The sequence below is a fragment of the Rhea pennata genome, chromosome 3 (genome assembly GCF_028389875.1).
Source record: "Rhea pennata isolate bPtePen1 chromosome 3, bPtePen1.pri, whole genome shotgun sequence".
Lineage (NCBI taxonomy): Eukaryota > Metazoa > Chordata > Aves > Rheiformes > Rheidae > Rhea > Rhea pennata.
The window spans coordinates 121,461,721-121,480,405 of NC_084665.1; the positions used below are offsets into that span (position 1 = coordinate 121,461,721).

General features: G+C 40.7%; 1 protein-coding gene across 3 annotated transcripts in view; it reads left to right on the forward strand.

Moving 5' to 3' along the window:
• KLHL29 (kelch like family member 29) overlaps positions 1 to 18,685 on the forward strand; it is a 373,000-nt gene that overhangs the window by 224,645 nt on the left and 129,670 nt on the right. The gene's annotated exons all lie outside the window — the stretch shown is intronic.

Below are 18,685 nucleotides of genomic sequence, written 5' to 3' on the forward strand. Positions count from 1 at the left end.
ATTAAAGGGCAGAAGCCACTATTTCTGAAGCCCGGGTTGCTTCTCCAGCTGCCAGTGCCGGTGGTGCCCCATTCACAGGCAAGGGCAGCTTGGCCTCTGCTGGGTGCCAGTCGGATGGTGTGGCACGGGGACGCGCGCGAGGCTTGCATGGCCACAGGTATGGCAGGTCTCCAGTCCAGCTAAGGAAACCTTCGCACTTTTATCAGAGAGGAATGGTTTTAGTGAGGGGCTGGAAGAAGAGTTGCAAAGTGCTTGGGAAGCAGAGTAGGAGCAAAGATGCCAGGTTATTTCCTTATCGCATCTCTGAGCTCCCGAGAGTGTTGCTGGGAGCAGTCAGCAAATTGGACCCAACCTGCAAATTATACATTAGATACACTCATTTAATCTATTCCATGTGCCAAATACCTCCTCTGTTGAAAATGCACCAATCCAGCCCCAGTGCAAGGAGGTAGCACAGTGCAGTCCAGTGCAGTCCATTAAAAGGTGCAAATCCTACCACCATCACACAGAGGTACTTAATTGAGAAAACAGTGGTGCAGGATAGGACCCCTTTAGCACAAAGAATATATAATATATGGGTCATGTACACTTGTGTTGAGACATGCCCCTGTGAAACCCTCCTATCTAGGCTGTTTTCTTGATGGAGCCAAAGCTGGGATCTGAGTGAGCTGTATTTGAAAGCAATTGCTCCCTTGCTTTTAATTAGTACTGCTTGAGTACTATTAGTCGAGTACTGTATTTGATGAGTAATGCTGTTGTCCATCAAATAAATTTTTCAATTAATCTTTTTTTTTTCATTATCCGAACAGCTCTATAGATGGCTGCAAATACCCATTGAATAATCCATTAGAATGATGCATCACTTTTCAAATATACTATACAACAAATAATTTTATCTAGCATTCAGCCAAGTTTTCTTTTAATTAAAATTTGCATGTATATAACAACTGTGCCAGAAGAATCACAAAGAATTTAGGTAGCAGCAGGGGCGAGGCGGAGAGAAGTGTTCTGTTATTATGGATGATTTATGTTTTCCAATTGCCATAGTCTTGTGTCGGAAGAGTATGTCAGGGATGCCAAAAGCTTTGAAGAATCTATTTTCTTCTTTATTTTAAATAGAGTTACTTTTTGACTGATCTCCAAATAAATCATTTCCATCACCACTATTACTTGCACTGGGGAGGGACCGCGTCCACCTTTTCCCCAGCAGTTTGGAGGTGACTCCGGCCGCTGAACCAGGCTTTCAGAAGCATTTAGGTGCCTTTCGATCTGCACAGTTGCTGCCCTTGGGGCTTGGGCAGCTTCAGCCTCCTGCTCCCGCACGGCCGAGCCGAGCTGCAGCGCGTGGGGCTGCCGGTTCAGCGTTCGTCGCTCAAATTCGCCTAAACAAACAAGGAATGAAAATCCAGGCTTGTCTGGATTTAGGAGGGGGAGCAAGTCCTTCACTCTGGCAATTGCATTTCTCTTTAGCTGCCAGTTAGTAGAATTAAAGAAGAATGTAGAGGTTCAGAAGGTCTCCATGAAGTGTGAAATAGGACAGTCTCTGCAGCAGTTCGGGGCCCTGAAAGATAGTCGGAGAAGCGGGATCGAGGCCTACTAAGGTTCTCGGGTTTAGTCTCAACAAAATCAAGTGGGCACTGATGCCAAGTTACATGGTCAAAGTCATTTTTTAAAGGAAAAAAGGGGAAAAAAAACCACCCTCATTTATTCAGGAATTTAAATCTTGGCTTTTATTACAACCCCTTGGGAATATTTTTACAATGGCTCGCTGTCTCTCTCATTTGGAGTATCTGTCTCAAAATAACGCAGGCTCTTGATCTAGCTAACGTGGCTGTATCTTTATATTAAAGCCGCGCTTCCTGTGACGGTGTATTTAAATTAATGCAAAGGGGATTGTGTCTAGGTGATACAATCTGACTGCGTTACAGAAACTCGCATATAACGGCGTTCCTCTCGCTCTAACGAAAAGCTTTGTTGCAACATATTGCTATAGAAAGAGTTATTTCTTTCGCTAATCTTACAGGCTGCATATTTGCTGTTCAGAACTAGCAATAAGGCTGACTTTTACATAACCTTGGGAAGAAGGGCACTTTATTTATTTATTTTTGAAGAGTTAAAAATTAAAAATGCATTTTGCATATGTTCGGGGGAGACAAGAGAGAAGGAGAGTACATACCAATTCCATCAAATGCAATTAGCATAATCAAGGACTGGATGAGAGCAGCAAAGAATTGTACAAGGGGGAAAAAAGTAGTTCCCAGGATCTCAATATATTGCCTGAAGCTGAGCAGGATGCAAAGTGACACAAACTACTTTTACCCACGGGCAATTTTTACTGATACTGCCCTTGCGAGCAGCTCTTATTTTATTATTTTTATGGATTTTTTTTTTCTGCATGAAATGTTTATACTGAATTATCTATGAGGATAAATGTCAAAGTGGATTAAGATTAAATTAGGAACTACATACTCGAAAACAAAAAAAAATCTCTCTCTCCTTCCTATGCACTCTGGTTTTTTTGAGAGAGAGTTTTTGGGTTTTTTGCTTTTGCCCTATTAGATGCATGAAGGTACAGCTGCATAGACTGCATTTGCTTTTGAATCTCTTTACATTACATTTTCTGCACAGATAATTTAACTGCCGCTATTCGATTTTCTTCAGTTTTGATCATCATTCTCTCCGCAGAGTTCCTGAGTTTCTTCTTCTGCTCGTAATACAGCTGGATGATGTTCTTCATCATTTTTTTCCCCCCTTTTTGCACTCTGGTTCTGCTGCGGCGCACGTGCGGCCGCAGTCGAAGGGTTTACAATGGCTCCTGTCTTCCGAGAGCGATGAGTAATTTAGGCCACTTGTTATCCAGGGCTGCCAGGCTCCAGCTGCTAACGCAGCCGATGGAGAGGATGACACCTAAATTAGGTACCTGCGTTACAGTTTAACTGCTGTCCCTACATCTCACCTGGTTAGTTGTAGTAACCCGATTGATGATAGTAAGTAAAAGCCGAGCGTTTGAAAAATCCCCCGCCTCTGCCAGACTTTTTTGCTTGTCTGCAAGACAGTCTTTCTCCTGCCTATTTCTTCCTGAACTGGCGCTTTTTGCTGTCATTTTCTGTCTCATCTCTTATTTTCTCATCTCGCTCTCGCCTCCCTTCCACTCCCTCTGACATATGCAAATCCTCCAGAGTACATCGCTGCACTCACATTTTATTAAGTCTGTCTTATACGCGTGTTTTTCTGCTTGTGTTTCTTGCCGGGCTTGTTCTGTTTCTTAATCTTTTTACACTGAGATTTAAAATATGCTTAATGGTGTCTGTTTAAAATGGCAAAGTTGTTTTAAACATGCAAAATTGTCCCTTTGGAAAGCAGGAAGAATTCAGGGAGTACGACCAAAGGTGTCTCACGATGACTCGTATTTAACATGTCTTTTTTTGCCCACAAAGCCATCTTTGTACAATTTATTCTAGCAGATCCTGTCTCTGAGCAGCTTCAACAGTTGCTTCTTCTTTAAAAATAAAAGCGTCAAACTACCCCCCAAAAAAAGAAAGAAAATTGTGCTTTTTCTCACTGTGTGCATTGAGGAATTTCTCCCAAACTACCATCAGCCAGGATTTCCAATGGGCAGTAGCTGCTTCCTTGGGCACTCCTGAGAAGTTTCTGAAACACAAGCTTGCACGTGCACACAACCAGAAATAGGAGTTCCCTGCCGTCGGAGAAACTTAGGTCTTCCGAAGTATAGAAAAGGGCTTGGGAGGCCCTTAAAGTGTTTTAGTTATACCCGTCTTTCCCGGTGATGTTCTTACGTCTGGTGCTACCAAGGCCACTGGGCTTGCAGCTGGAGGTACGATACTGTGCTGGGCAAGTGACAGCATTTCCAGACATCACAGATTTAAAAACGCCTATTTTATTGTCCTATTCGGCTGTAAATGGAGGGTTTATTCCACTGAGAAGGGGAGATTTTTAGTTTCCCAGTGGAGTTAGCTCTCACAACTGGATCAGAAAGACTTTGAGCTCCCGGAAAGTGTGTATTGAAAAGCTATAGGCAGTCATATTTTATAGTTATTTTACTGTTATCAATGAAATAGAAAAATAGAAACTGAGCCTGACCTAGCTCAACCTTTGGTAAATAATTTAAATGTGTACATTCACTCATGAAAGATGCCGCTGAACAACATGGGACTGGATGTGAGGGCTATAGGGTCTCCGCCAAGCAGCGGGGGAATATTTGGCAGGCAAAGCTGTAATTACTGCAATTGAAACCAGATCAAGCAAACAGGACTGACAACATATTCTTGCAAAAGATGCCCTCTGATTGTAAATATCCGTAAAGCAACCTTGCCAGCGTTATTGATTTTGGCAGTGGATTATCACTGGCAACCTGGCTCTGCTGCCTTCCTGCTTTAAGCGGTGACCTGCTAGGTTGCTACACAAACAGCCGTGGCGTACGTACGGAGCAGCTCTCTGGGGTGTGCTCGGCACGTCAGAGGTCCCGGGAACGCGTCGAACTCGCCGTGCGTGCAGTACCTTACAGATGATTAGCACCAGGGCAGCGAGTCTGGGATGACTGGGACCTACCTGACTTGCTGTATCTGAGCAGACCAGTTGCACATGCAGCTCTCTAATGTCCAACCTGCCAATGTCAGCAGCTCTGTGAAAGTGCCATGGATTTGACTGTTGTTTTGCCATAAAGAGAAGCAGTGCTTCTGCTGGCACCGTGATGAGCCATTTTCTCTTTGCTGGCCCAAAGTGGAAGGGCATGTCCTGAGCAACCAGTCCTCTCTCAGGTCTTTCTCTGGAGTTTCTCATCCCCACACTGAGTCTGGACTTGCTCAGCTCTTAGATCATGAGGTTTGACTAAAACAAAGCATGAGCGAAGTTAACTTCCATGATAGCTTTTCTCATTCAAAATCTTGACCTAGGAGAGAGATGCTGGCTTGCTAAATTCAAGAGCCTGTGTTTCAGTGGCAGACATCAGGTAATCATGTTCACAAGATAATGGTACTTTTATTTTAAAATGAAGTTGAGTACATCTGCGAGAAGGATGCTGGTTAAAATAATGAGATAAAATTTGAGAAAGTGCGAAATAGTACCTGCATATCATCCAAATGATCTTTGTCTTTTGTACACAAAGTGTGCAGTGCATTGAAATTGTGCCCTGATCCTCAGCTGACAATTCTAAGTCCTACTGTAATACAAATAATAACTGAATATTTAGGATAGATTAGAATTTACTTTTGGATCCATTAGCATTTCTGTTAAAACTGACAAATGATTTAGAAAATCTATATGAATACAAAGTGCCTGCTCATCATATTTTGTGGCAGCTGGGTGAATACTTGACATCTTTGTGCTCTTAAAAGAACATATGCAAAGACTCAATTTAATTTGTAGGATTGAAGGAATTTATTTGCCTAATTTTGAGCCCAATAGCACATGATGGATTTGAAAGTTCAGTTCTAACAGGAGTATAATTGGGTTCTCATTCCACTTAGGAGAAAATGTGATAGAAAGGGTGAGGAGAAAGATAGAGACATGGGGAAAATAAGGAAAGAAAATGAAACTGAGAATACTCATGGAAAAAAACGCAGCGTGACTGAAAAAAATCTTAGCAAAGGAGAGCATGAGAAAAGTACTGCACGTACAAAAAGAATACTCTTCTGGGAACAGAAAAGGGGAAGACAGAAGAGAGAAAAGAATAATGTATTCTTATTCTTAATGACAAATATCTTTTCACTAGGAAGACTTGAGGCTTTAAAATGTACTCACAAAAAACAAATGAATATGAAATGATGAAAACAAACTATTTAGGCTTCAGTCATGGGAGTTTGCACCAGTACAGGATCGGAGTTGACCTGCTGGAAAGCAGCTCTGTGGAGAAGGTCCTGGGAGTGCTTGTGGATGACAAGTTGACCATGAGCCAGCAATGTGCCCTTGTGGCCAAGAAGGCCAATGGTCTCCTGGGGTGCTTTAGGAAGAGTGTTGCCAGCAGGTCGAGGGAGGTGATCCTGCCCCTCTACTCAGCCCTGGGGAGGCCTCATCTCAAGTACTGTGTCCAGTTCCAGGCTCCCCAGCACAGAGAGACCTGGAGCTACTGGAGAGAGTCCAGTGTAGGGCTACAAAGATGATCAGAGGGCTGGAGCACCTGCCCTACGAGGAACGGCTGCGAGAGCTGGGCCTCTTCAGCCTGGGGAAGAGAAGCCTGAGGGGGGATCTGATCAATGTGTACAAGTACCTGAAGGGAGGGTGTCAAGAGGACAGGGACAAACTCTTTTCAGTTGTCCCATGTGACAGGACAAGAGGCAAAGGTCAGAAATTGAACCCCAGGAAGTTCCACCTGACCGTGAGGGGGAATTTCTTCCCTGTGAGAGTGACAGAGCCCTGGCACAGGTTGCCCGGAGAGGTTGTGGAGTCTCCTTGTCTGGAGATCTTCAAGGCCTGCCTGGATGCAACCCTGTCTAAGATGCTCTAGGTGACCCTGGTTGAGCAGGGAGGTTGGACTAGATGATCTCCAGAGGTCTCTTCCAACTTCAACCATTCTGTGATTCTGTGGGAGGGGAGAGAGAGAAATATTTCTCAAAACGGTTTTTCAAGCTCATAAATAAAGGAGCTTTTTAAATGTTAAATCCCGCAAGGATAGTCCTTCACTGTTAATGTCTGCAGTGCAAATTGCGAGCTGCAAGGATGGGACTCATGGACACAGCATATCCACCAGATTCTGTGGGTGAACCCTGTGAAGTTTGTCTGTCTCCAGTGGTTTCATTCAGGACAGATCTACAACCTGTAGAACAGGAATTGCTTGGCATGCATATCTGAGAAGTCTGAGAGTGACCACAAAGGACCGGATCCTGCCAGGTGACAGATACCCAGTTGCAGGACAGGCATGCATATCTGTTTAAAGTTACTGGACAAGGTATATCCATACGATATGGATGACAGGGAAGGAGGCTTCTCATGTGACTTCTGAGTGCTTCTAGAAGAGACACAAATGGACTGGACTGTGTTGACTTGGATCTGACCTGTCTACATGTTCTTAGGCCTTTATTCGGATTACATGCACACTCGATGTAGAGATTGCTGGGAGAAGTCCTCTGCTTTAGGCCCACAATATGCATAAAAAGGTTGGTGGCTGGACGTTTTCCTCCATGTTGTGTTACTGCAGAGTGTTGCTGTGCTGGTGGCAAGTCCATGAGACCAGTGTCTGTTCTCACCTAGTTTGTAGTGTGTGATGTCAAGGTTTGCAAGCCAGGCTACCTGTTAATATCCTTCTGAAGTGGCTTTCTTAAAATGTCTTATGCCTTAAATACCTTCAAATACCACTCTGCATCCTTCAAGTTTATCTTTTGAGGGATTCTTTTAGTGGGAAAAAAAAGGGAAGGAGTTTAGATTATTAGATTTTGCTTTCTAACCCTCAGCATTTATGTTTTCCTGTTTTATTTTAAATGAACTAGTTTCTGTTGTCCCCAGCTCTTCTTATGCCTCAAGTTTTGGACAAGAAGTCGCTTTGCTGCAGTCCATTAATGAGTTCAGCTGAACCAAAGCTTAGCTTCCAGGTATTTTAAGGCATCTCTCTTGTTCAGTGCTCTAGGACTTTGTTGACTTGTCAAGGTCTAGGTCAGTGCACAGCACAGGGAAGTACTTTCAATGTGATACTTGCATTTACTTTGATTTATAGGTAAGAACTACGTTCACAGCTGTGTCGTTGGCAACTTTCATTAATACTTCTTGTTGAACGGTAGCTTTTTCATCTTTGAGCTTTGCTAACATTGTAGAATTAAATGGGGTTTTCAGTCCTTTCGATTGTCACCTTTGATCTCTCCGTCCTGTACATATGCTATACACTCCTTGAGGGACAGACTCTGTGTGTGTGTGTGTGTGTGTGTGTGTGTGTGTGTGTGTGTGTTTTTTTCTTTACAGGGTACCTACTATGGCAGGGATATGGGGTATGGTGGATATGGCGACATTGTGGAATACAGATGATAATAGTAATTTCTTCTCCTTGTGTTATCTATTAAGAATTATCTATTAAGAATTTTTGAAAGAAGAAAAACAATTTTGTTTAAAGTTTTTTTAGAGCTCCAGGAAGAGCTGAAAATGGTAACCTTACAGATACAGCAAATCGCCTGAAGTATTGGTACGTTTCTTACTTTATACAGCAACTTCTGCTTAATCTGATCACTGGTTAATTTAATCCCATTTCATTTGATTGGATCCCCTGGAACCAAATCATTTGTATTGTGTTTTCTCTGGTATTTCTGATCATTGTCGTTGTTAATTTGATCAGGATTGATTGAAACAGTCATTGAAAATAAATCACATAATTAATCACATGCAGCATTAGAAAAACAGATCCTCGGTTAGTCTGTTAGCTTTTACCTCTTGTTTTTCTTCCTCAGTATGTACTGTTTGGACTGTCTTTAGGAAGAAGAAGTGGTGAACATTTTAATAGCATTCACATTTTAGTTGTGCATGGAGAGGAGATGTATTTGTGTTTATAGTCATATGTAGATCCATTCAAAGTGTCTTCATCTTGCAAATGCTGTGGCCTCTTTTGAGGCAGGGGTGTTGGAGCTGACAGAGTAAACTGGACCCAAGCTTTCTTTTGCTGGTTTTAAGGACTCAATGATTTCAAGGGGTTCAGCATGTAATCCACATTTGGATATGGTACAGAATCATCAATAAATATAAAAACAAGATAAGCCTCTGTGTTCTGTTCTGGTCAGATCTGGATATTCTAGTGTACTTGTCTGAAGCTAGCAGTTAGTCCATAAACTGTGTTGGTGTCTGTGGGTGGGACAGGAGCTTTCAGATTGTAATAAAAAACGATTTTGATCTCTATATCTGGTGTGTGGAAAGGAAATCATTTGGTTTTTAATTAAAAAAAGAAAAAAGAAAGTAGATGTTTGTTCCTCTTCTTTCGTTCTGATTGATGCTTCTGACCAGAGATGACCATTCTGACATGCAGTGTTAGATACTTACAGTTCCATGTTCTAATCAAGGCTTTATTTCAACAAATCAAGGCTTTGCCTGACTTCTGGAGGTGATGGTTGCACAAAGCAAGCTAAACCTACCTTTAGATCTCCTGGAAGCCACAGCAAGTTCAGAGGGGGACACATTGCCTCTTAAGTGGTATTATCTGCCCTGACCACAGGTTACTGCTCCTTGAGTTCATCCTGGGGCATCAGGAGGGCACTGCCCGCCCTACACCTCACCTGGAGATTACTCACCCATCACTACGGAAGTGATGCTCCTGCTCAACCTCCTGCAGAAGCGGAGGAGGAGCATTAGGAAGATCAGATCATAACTTGCTCTTAGAGGTTAGGTATTCCTGCTGAAGGTTATTTAATTATAACTTATCCTTTCTTCCATGGCTTACAGAACCAAGTATTGTTATTTCAGGCTCTCAGTAACTCCTCTTTTCCTGTCCATTGCCCTGAGTTTTCTTGAGCAAACAGGAGGTATTTTTAGAGGTGTTTTTTTCTTTGTGTCATCTTCCTTGGAGCACAGAGAGTAGAAGCCTTTATGTTTTTACTTGTGTGGTAATTTTTTTTAAAAAACAAAGTAATACAGGATTTTCAGAAGTACTAAGCCTTTGGTCAAACTCTCCACCTTTGGTGATTGTCCTATTCTTACTGAGTCCAGTGACCAAAACTGGACACCAAGAAAAAAATTCGTCCTAAAGGAATAAAAAATAAAGGAATATAGAACCATTTGTAGTTGGAAGAAATGTAAGTAGAGCTAATTATTAAAGATACCGATTTGTCTTCATGTGATTAAGGACTCTACAGCATCACAAGTTGCCATAATGAACAGAGTGGTATTGAAGGTTCATCTGACTTACACCCCAAAGCTGAGAGGACTGAGGTGCCAGGAAAAGGTGGGTGGCAATATCATACAATTTTGGCAAGCCAACCAGTAACACTAGCCACAGCTGTATCATTATCTGATTTAGTTTAAATTGTGTGGCTGTGGACAGCAAAGTATGTCTAATAGCTGTTTGCTGGATTTATGGCTTGGTGCGTGGTGTGTTTGCCATAAATCTTTTAGAAGGATATGATTGAGGCAGCTGAAGCATTTGTGCTAGTCTACAGATCAGTCCTGCCAAAGGAAAACAGAAGAACCAGGCAGCTTCCTACCAGTGGCTTCCTACCAGATACAGAAGCAAAAATAAGCAGGAGTGCCTGGGTGTCAAACTACAGACCAGAAAAAATGGAGAAAGCAGTGGTGTTTCCAGAAAAAGCATATATTAGCAAATGCCCATCCAACTGCCTGATCTCGCACTGAACTTCTTGTGTTATTCAAGCTATGAATCTGAATGTAAGCAAGGTTGTGCCTGGAGACCTCCTGCTCTTGGAGAGCACCTGCCAGGCACGTCTGGGCGGAACAGCTTGTCGAAGCTTTAGCTTCTTTTCAGAACCAACTGGGAAATTGCTGGGTTTGAGCTGGTTTTGCATAGTCTTACTTGAATCTTAAAATGCATTTTCATCTGTCTGTGCAGAAAAAAGAAAGATTTTTAATAAGAGCCATTGAGATACATGATTTCAGATTAAAAAGAAATGCAGTATACTATTCTAGTGTTTTGACTGTGGAACCTGTTTGTGTTTCTACTGCATAGCCCAAATTTTTAATGTGACCAGACCAATTACAGGAAGAGGCAGATTTTAGATGTTATCTTGCATGTAAGAAAACAGATGGATTATTAAAGCGTATATCCTCTTTGAGAGATGCAGCTCTCTACTCCTAGTTTTCACATCTTAATTTTAGTGACTGCATAACTTACCTTTACAAGATGCTTTTAGTTCAAGACTTGAATAAAATTTGAATAAAGTTTAATATATTTGGAATTCCTCCTCCACTCCCTCAAAATATGATGTGAAATGTATTAGTTTTAATGTACATATCCCAAAGCTAATTGTTTTATCTTGAATATCAATTTCTTCTCATCTTTCATATGGCTTTTACTTTCAGATTTAAAGAACAAATAAATTCTTGATTGGAAAGTCTTTGTTGTATTAGAGTAGAAAAGGAGGGCAGCTTTATACATGTGAAAGGATTTTTAGTTCTTTTTTAATTATTTGCAAATGCTGAGTTAAAGGACAGTGGAGTTTAAATTATGCATTAAATTAATATCTTACTGATGGAAGACTCTCAAGGAAAGTTGAAATTTTTAAATTGCTTTGAGCCAAATTCAGCCATGATTTAATATCTCAATTGATGTTGATGAACTTAAGGCAGTGATAAATTTGAACCTATAGGCTTATTTTTCTTTCTGCTGTGAAAGGTAAGCATGCTGTTTCTACAGTACTGGCTGTCCTTTTGTTTGAGAGTTGACTGAGTATACTTTGATCCTTTTTTTAGAAAAAGATTTCTCTGTTCTCTCTTAAAGAAAGCTTCCTGAGACCTGGATCAGATCATGGAAACTAAAGTGAACACACAAAAGTGCTTGTTAGGAAGTGAAATTTATGTGCAAACTAAATGTGCCCCTGATGATAGCCATATTGATCAAGCCAAGTTAATAAATCAGCAATATCATGAAGCACTATTCAACAGTAACACTTTTCTTCTTCTTTTTTTTATGTGCCTGCTGTGTAGGCAGAGAACATGCACTCTCCTGCCAAGGAGTGTGTTCTGCAATTGAAACATTGAATTCAGAAGGTTTGAATGTAAAATGTCGGCATCCAATACAACAAAAGGGAACTTCTATAGAAGTAACTTAAAGCAGGGATTGGAAATTGAAGTGACATAGCTTTTAGTTTTTAAATCATTCCTCTTTTTATTTCTAATGCTTGAGGCCCTGATTCAGAAAGAAATTTAAAGTCCTGTTTAAATATCTAAATAAAATCCAGGAAAAAATTGGGAGAAAATCATTCTTTCTTTTGCCCTCTGGCAAAAAGGTTTTGTGATGAAGTGGATTTAGGTGCCTCTGCTGCAGGATCCCTGCAAAACCTCGAACGGCGCTTGTGTACTGAGCAGTACCCGTTCTGTTGCCTAATGGTTGACGATGTTGCATATTCTGATCTGTTGCGAGATGATTTTACGTTGGTAGTTCGGCACTGATTTGGAGTTGACCTGCGTGCAGACCGTGTTAGCAGAGCAGGTTTGCTTAGGCCAAAGTGGGGCTTCTGGACTTCAGCACAGTGTTGTGCGCTGATGCTTGTGGTGTCCCAGAGGAGAGCGATGATTGACCTCAGCACTGTGCAGCAAGTGGACAGAAGGAGGCACCACTTGAAGTCAGTTCATTGCCTTGGTCTATCCTGTCTTTCTCACTCATCTTCCATAATTTCTCCTGCAACCATTTGTCTCACAAAGTCTCCCGGTGTGGACGGGGAGCCTTCAAAATAGTTAATGAGACAGCAGCAGTTGTCACACTGCAATACAGAGTAATCTTCCCTTATGCTGTCAGAGCTTGGAGATTTGGCTTACTGACTTCGTTAGGAGGGTAATGGGGGCACAAATGAGAATGAGACGGCAGAGAGGCTCACTCTGGGAAAGGCTCGGTTGATGCTGGTGGGGAGAAGATCCTGACAGTCAGCTTACAGGCCAACTGGTGAGAATCACTGCTATGCATGGCAGCAGGGATCGGGGTGGCGTAAAGGCAGTTGTGCCTCTCTCAGAGGTGGGCTTGGCTGTACTCATCGGTTCCTTCAAGGCTGTGCATTTGAGGTGAGAGGTGTCTTTAAATCATCTGGAAAACCGGAATTGATGCAGATGGCATCCCATCGCTTAGTGATGTGTCTCGCCTGGAGGCTATACCTCGGTGCTCCAGTCTGCACTGGCTGGTTGACTTGTTGCTGGATGGAGTTTAAGATGCCAGTATTGAATTATTCTCTCAACCCAAGAGGGAACTAAGACTTCTGTCTGCTGTGCTGGATATCAACATTTTTCCTATGAGTTAACTATATTATTCTCTTTCTCACTGCTCCCACATTAGCTTTGGAAGGAGAAAAACAACACTATGTCATAGCAGAATTGTCTGGTAATGGGAACTGTAAGGTAGATGAGTTCTTTTCTCCACCCATGAGCAAGTTCTTGAATGAGGTTTTACTGCAGGACAGCTCCTTCTGTTTCTCTTGCACACTGGCCTGTCCATATCTTTTAGGTTTTTAATACATTACACTACATTCCTCCCTTAAAACAGCACTATTTCCTTTCTGTAGCTCAACCTAGCAAGCCGGTGCTAGGGACATATCGCTGTCATCAGTGTATCTTAAAAAGCGGTTCATCTATCTTCATCAGCCTGTTTGGCCACTGACCTACATTGAGAAATAAACTTCGGATCCTGTCCAATATAGTATGGGAATTTACTCCAGTTTTGAGGACCTTTCCCTGTGTGGTTTAGAGCTCATGTGCATGCCTCATGCACACACATACCTATTTCGTATAATATTTAGCAGTGAAAACTCTTCGGGGCAGAGACCACTAGGCCTTTTAGACACATTCAGGGTTAAATCCTCACCAGAGCCATCAGCAATTACCTGTTAGAGCGACTCATACCTAACAGCTTTAAAAGGAATTCCCTCATTAAATTGAAGTTACTTTTACCCATGACAGGCTGTAAAATCTGAAGCTGTGGGAGGGAGTATTTTCCTCTATGCATGCATATGCCTTAGCCTTTTTATTTTCAATGGGGAAAGAAAATAGAGTGGGCTGCATATTGGATATATTATCTTAGTATTAAGCTGCCATTCCCAATCTCTTTCGGATAATTGGAACAGAGAATCGCTACTTCTCATCCATCACTTTAAATGAAGGCCTTAGTAAAATAATTTTGGTTGCCGGGAACCACAAATAAGATTCCTCTATCCAGATTAGCTCTTTTTTGTTCATGAAACTGTTTGAAGAGGTTTTAGCACTCTGAGCTGTACAGGGATATATGTCAGCACTTTTACAAGTCTCTTGGGAAATTTAATGTGTTTTTAGGGACCTCCCAGGAACTGTTGTGTTGTTGAATCTGGGGAAAAAATGTTGGAATTTTTGTTGTTGTATTTTGGTTGTTGGTGGGCATTTTTTTAATTCCATTGACATTATTGTGTAATAACTTGTAGCAGCAGGGTAGGTTATATGTTTCCATTCAAATAAAGGTATTACTGAAATATTAGGACTTATTTTATCTAAGATTCAGAAAGCTTGGGACTTAAAGGCAGAATTAGTTGCAACTCCACCTCCTGAACAACTAGTAGTAACCATATTAACTTTTGCAGTATAGATTGAATCATTAATTTTATCTTTAGTGCCAACTGATTGCTGTGAATTCACAAACTTTCTTGAGGATATTCTGCATAGCCCCATGAACCTGAAAGTTTTTGATGTTTTAATTTAATAAGGTTCAGTCTACCAGCTGTACACTAATTATTGTTGCCTATGGGACATGTTTTATGACTCTAATCAAAAAGAAAAAAAAATGGCAACCAGGCTACTTGTCTCGGCTAGCCTCACATAACTCTGACACGGTTCCACCTTGCTCCATTCAGCCTGAATGTTCACATTGCAGCTGATTTCCTTAGGACTTGGAGACTGCTATCACCAGTGTCTACTTTCTGTTTAAAAAAGCTTGATGAAAGGATATCCAATTTTGTTGCAGAGAACTGGGCTAATCCCAGCTTTGTGTACTTGTGTCTTTGGGGTAAGTAACATTACTAGTTTCTGTGGAAGGTGGAAAGGAAGGACAGTTATGTCTCAGGCAGGGCTGTGGAGAGGTCCGAGCAGAAGGATGGTCTGTGTCCTCCAAGGCTGGAAGGGTTGCTAACTAGCTCAGAATTAGAGCAAGCAAACCAAGGCTTCTACCAAACCCCTTCTCCCTTTGAGTTTCACCACCGATGACTTCCGGCCTTCATGTGCTGCAGATATGCCTGGCAGGTGCTCGTTTACAGGCACTCCAAATCTGCAAGTTATTTTGGTGGTGGAACGTGTAAGAGGTAGTTGTGACAAGAACTCCTAAGTGTTGTTTTATACACTGGGTTTACCACTAAGCTGCTCATCACCTTTTATGTCTGTGTTGACCACAGAAGCCTAAACTGGCTGATCTGTGAAAAACAATAAATATGCAGATGAAATCATCTGATGAGTGTTTCAGAGCACTTATAAAATCTGGGCACCCATTTAGTTTTCTGTATCAATCGTAATTTATAAATATGGGATGTTTTGCCCCATGCAAAATGGCATTGCACTGATTACTGTTTTAATTCAAGATGTTCTCTCCAATAGTGAAGGGCTTTTTGAATTATTTTGAATTGCTTTTGTGATGTTTAGTGGCTGATTAATAACTTCAAGGTGTTAACCTCAGGAAAATTAATTACATTCTCAAGTGGATAGGAAAAAAATCTACTTTTTTAAGAGGATGTAATTTTTATTTATATTTGTTCTGCCAATTAGTTGCCTCATGGCTATATGTGTCTCACCTTTGATAGTCACCTCACTGTCTGCTTGTCAGAGGATCTTCACTGGAGAGAGATATGATGGAGAGGGAAAATTGAATTTAGATAAGGTGAGAAGGAGGAACAAGGTCAAAATGTGAATTACTAATTTTCAAAAATAAAACAAACGGTTTTTGCTTTTCTTGAATGATTTATGCTAGAAATGAGAGAACTGAGTGCTGCTGTAAGAAACTCTTAACTTTAATAGTTGTTTTAATTGAATATCAAACAGATAAACTATTAGGAAATTCAAAACATAAGCTAGCACAATCTCCAAAACTCTTTTCTATTGAATATATCTCTGTTCATTGCTACAGTTCAAAGTTGCAGGCATGCCATGAAATGTAAGCTTCAGCTGAAATTTTAGATTTGCTCTTAATGGTTATTTCAAATTAAAGAGGAAAAAATCCTCAAATTTGGATTTTGTGCACTTTATCTGTAACTAAGAATACAGATTAAACATTTTAAGGTTGCTAAAAAGATGCCAGTGATTGATTCAGTAATCTTTGTAGTCTGTTATGAAGTAGTGAGTGTTACTATTGACTAGGTAGGCTTCAAAAGACCTTTTAGAAACCTTCTTGTCTTTTCATGTAAATAGACATTTGGCAGTATTTTAAAATGTATACCCAGTAGTATTTTTAATGCATTTCCTTTTTTCCATGTGTTTCTTGTTTAATTCAAACAAGCATCTGACATGAAAGCTAAAGATAAAAGTATAACATAGTACAATTAGCTTCTGTGAAGTCTGCTGATCACTAATGGAGCATATGTCTTTGCCTTACACAACTAGCATAATACAGGCCATTTTTTGGTCATTTGTGATGTACATTAAAAGCATCAAATAGAGTGCTATCATGTGCCAGGGCTCATGGACATAAAGTTTCCCTGTTTGATAATGTTGGAAATATAATTTTGCTTTCCAAATATGCAAAGCAGTAATTGCTGCAATCAGATCAGAGGCATGTAACACTTGTAATGTAATACTTTATATGTTAAGAAAAATAATGCAGAAATTAGATCAGAGTACTGAAATATAAAACACCCAAGGAGTTTCATAAGCTGATTTTCTATTTCTTCCACCATTATTGCCTAAACCCTGCTTTATTAATAGGTGGTGTGATTTTGTACCAACTCATCTATAACTCTTTCTGATCAAATAAACACAAACTTAGGAGTACAGTTTGAGAGCAATGTGATGGACTTGCACATTTAAATCCAGTGAGCCTTTAAAAAACAGGATTTGTGAGTAATTTAGTGAAAATGTTCTCTTGGAAAAATGAGGGCTTTGTGGAAGTAGACTAGAAGTACCTATTTATGATAGCAAACCATCAAACCCTCTTTCCTCTATTAATGCTCAGAGTGTAGCTCAGAGTGTAGAATTGAGAGCCAGATCTGGGGGCAAACTCCACAGTTTTATGTGTCTGATGTGTTGCTCTAGTTTGTTAGGAAGTGAGCTTTAAGTTGCAAAAAAGGAAAATGTATTTTTGTAGGATTTAGGAGAGCTGTATAACATACTCCCTTTCTTACCCATTCTGTACAGAACATATGGGTTGTTTTAAAATGATAGCATGTGCGTGGCTCTGTATTATTTAAGTTGAGGGAATAATGTTTTCTTATTTTAGACTGACACCACTTTGGGGATGTGACAAAGTTACACAAGATTCTGCACATCTTGACAATGCTGCACGGTAGTGTGAAGTACTTACAGAGATTCAGTTCATACAACAAAGAAATGCAACATGCAGATGTCGCATGTGGAACGTGGCATGTGTGGGATATGATTTAAGTTATGCATCCTGTTGTCTTTTGATGGTTGATAAAAATGCTGAATTCTCCGTATTGCACTGGGATAAATAGAGTTTCTGAGGAAAGTATCGCAGCTGATTTATAGACAGAGAGTGATGGTGGAGCTTTTTGCTTTCTTCTACATCTCAACTTTCAGCCACGTAGAAGGCAGAACGTGCCTTAGAAGAGGCAGGGTGCTTTGGCCACTGTTGAACAGTTAACTGCATGTGAAGTAATATTACAACCATAGACTTGTTAGTAAACCAGCAACAGTGTTATTTCCTCCTCTGTCAAAGACTTTGTGCAATATTAAAGCAAAAAGTATTCAGCCCTTTCAACAGGACAATTTATAAACAGAAAACATTTCAAAATTGAGATTTATTTCTTCCAGTCTTGCCCTTTCTTTGCCACTGAGCACAGCAGAATGAATCTTAAAGCTCTTGCTTGTCAGCATGTGCTCTTGTCTTTCCTTTCCTGAGTATGATTTATTTTTTTTTTTTTTTTTTTTTTTTTTTTTGCTGTTGCGAAAGTTGTGGAAGGTTTGAAAAGCTAAAAGTGGAATGGAAAAAGTGAAGGGAGAATGAAATGTGAATCTAAAACCTGAGTATCATTTTCCTTGGTACCAGCAGCAAAAAAAAAAAAAAAAAAAAAGAGAGAGAAGTAAAAGTGAAAAAAAAGAAGAAGACATGTAAAGGGTTAATGGTTTCATTTTTTAAAAAAAAAAGGCAAATGCATTTGGACACAAACTGAAAATTCGCACTTCAGGATTCCCAAGGAAAGTCATTAGGAACTACCTTTTACCATGCACATCTGTATTTAACAAAGTAGAGCATTTCTAGTGAGGAGAATATTTGCAGCGCTGTTTCTGACAGCTGGCCAGCAAAGAGAGCAGCGCAGAGAAAATCCTGTCCTTCGCCAGGATTTGGACTCAGGACTCCTGACTCCCACTGCCTAAGGGGGCATAAATCTCAAGGAGAAAAGGAGATCAGTGTGGAGGGAGAGGGAGAGGGAGAAAACGAAGGAGGAACTTGAGAAGTTGAGTGTAGTGAGCACTGAAGCAGGACAGAAAAGCTCGCCGAGATATTGATGGGGATGGTTCATGGAGGGGCTTTTTCCCCAAGATAGGGAAAAAAGTCTGTGGTGTTGGCAGAGATGTCCCATGAGTTTATGGAGTAATGCTCCATGCCTCCACCTCGGAGCTAAATTACTCCCCAGATTAAGGCAAACAAGGAGTTGCTAAGGCTGATGTCCTCTTCTTTATGGCTTTAATCCTCAGTCCTCACTCAGTAACAGGCAGCATTTTCTTGTTTCAGAGGTTCTGACGCCAGTAAAAAGAAAACAAAAAGAAAAACTTTTAAATCTTCCTGCAATGAAATATGCCACCAAGTTAACTAAACGAGACCTGGTAGAGCACCCATGTTTGCTATGAGCCTTTTCTCAGCAAAGACGTGCATGGCTCTTTGTGAAGAACCCCTGAAACTGCAGGGGTGTCTGGC